Here is a 1716-nt window from a genome sequence, read left to right as displayed (position 1 = left end):
AAAAAGACAATCAGCTGACTTAGTTAAGGAATTAACAAATGGTGCTGGGGTGGGAGGCTGGGAGGACGATTGTGAAACTGCCCATCAGCTACATGTGAATCTTTACATAGAAATAACCACCAAATCTAAAAACATTTAAGAAACAGTTCTTTGCCACCTTTTTAAAAACTTTTTTACATTTATGTAAAAATCTTATTAAAATTGACACAATCTCAGAAGTTCTAAACAGAACAATTCTATAGAAGATTCTGTAGAGCTTAGGAAAACTTGTCAAGAAGCTTCCGTCTCAAACAGCCCAGGCCATAATGGTTTCATTTTAAATCCCACCAAAACTTTTAAGAGCAGATGATGTCAATGCCAGTTCCACTTGTCTAGAAAACAGTAAAAAAGGTAAAACTTCCAAACTATTTTATCATGAGGATTTCTGCATATAAAAAAGAATTTCAAAAATTTCTAAAAACAGTTTTTGTTTTTAACCAAACATTTCTTAACATGTTAATTATATTTCCACCTCACAGTTAAAAGCCAGTTTTATACTTGATGGAACACATTAAACATATTCACACCAACGTCAGGAACAAGGCAAACTACCAGTATCAGCACTAATATTCAGCTTTGTTCTGGAGGTACTAGCCTCCAGGGTATTTGGAATTAGCATGAGAATAAAGCTACATGAATAGAGTTAATGCATTAGAAATCAAAATTTGGTAAATTAAATCAGTAGATCCTTTAAATAATTGGCATTCAATTAAATGGTATAATGAGAAATACTGTAGACTCCATTTATAATTACAGTAAAGACCAAAGCAATAAAATTCTTAAAAATAAATTGAAAAAGTATGGAAGACCTATATGAGGAGCACAAAAGAGACTTGAATAAATGAGAAGGCATACTATGTTCCAGTCATGGCAGATGCAACATGGTAAAGATATACCAGGTCTCCATAACATTATTTATGAAGTTAATATAATTCTAGTAAAATATTACTAGTCTATTTTAAGCTAGCATGTTAATTAAAAGTTGAAGAACTTTGTGGAGTCACTGAAAAAGAAGAGATATGGTGGTGAGTGAAGGTCATGCTTAGCAAATATTAAAAAAATAATACAGTGTTGGGAGATGTTGAGGGGAATACGGGAGAGGGGGGAATGCATTCAGGGAGACATTAGAATCTATGTAAACAATAAATTAAATTTAAAAAATAGTTTAAAAAGGGTGGTAATGATGCCTGGATTAGATATATCAATGAAATAGCAAGTACAAAAATATTCCCTGATGCACCCAGTTTATTTTTGTCTAAAATACAGAGAGGATCTCAAATCAGTGTGGAAAAAATGGAAAAGAAGAACTAATGAATAATGACCAGATTCATAGCTCATACCTGGATGAACTCCCAATGAATCAAATATTCAAAAGAAAAATGAAGCAATTAAATTACCAAAAGAAAATGAGGATAAATTTGTTATAAGCTTAGCTTATAAAGGACCTTTCAACTATGACTTAGAGTCCACAAGGCAGACAGGAAAAGATTGTTAAATTTGAATTCTTAAGTATTAAAATAAAATAAAAATTCTAGATGACAATCAACAAAATATCAAACCTATCAGTGTAATAAAGAACTAATAACAAAGATTAACAAACTTTTTGCAGCCCAGCACACAGATGAAATTCCTGATGTATTAAAACTCTTAGAAATTGAAAAGGAAAAGTCTATTGGT

The sequence above is a fragment of the Saccopteryx bilineata genome, chromosome 3 (assembly GCF_036850765.1).
Source record: "Saccopteryx bilineata isolate mSacBil1 chromosome 3, mSacBil1_pri_phased_curated, whole genome shotgun sequence".
NCBI classification, from domain to species: Eukaryota; Metazoa; Chordata; class Mammalia; order Chiroptera; family Emballonuridae; genus Saccopteryx; species Saccopteryx bilineata.
This window is presented reverse-complemented; position numbering follows the sequence as displayed.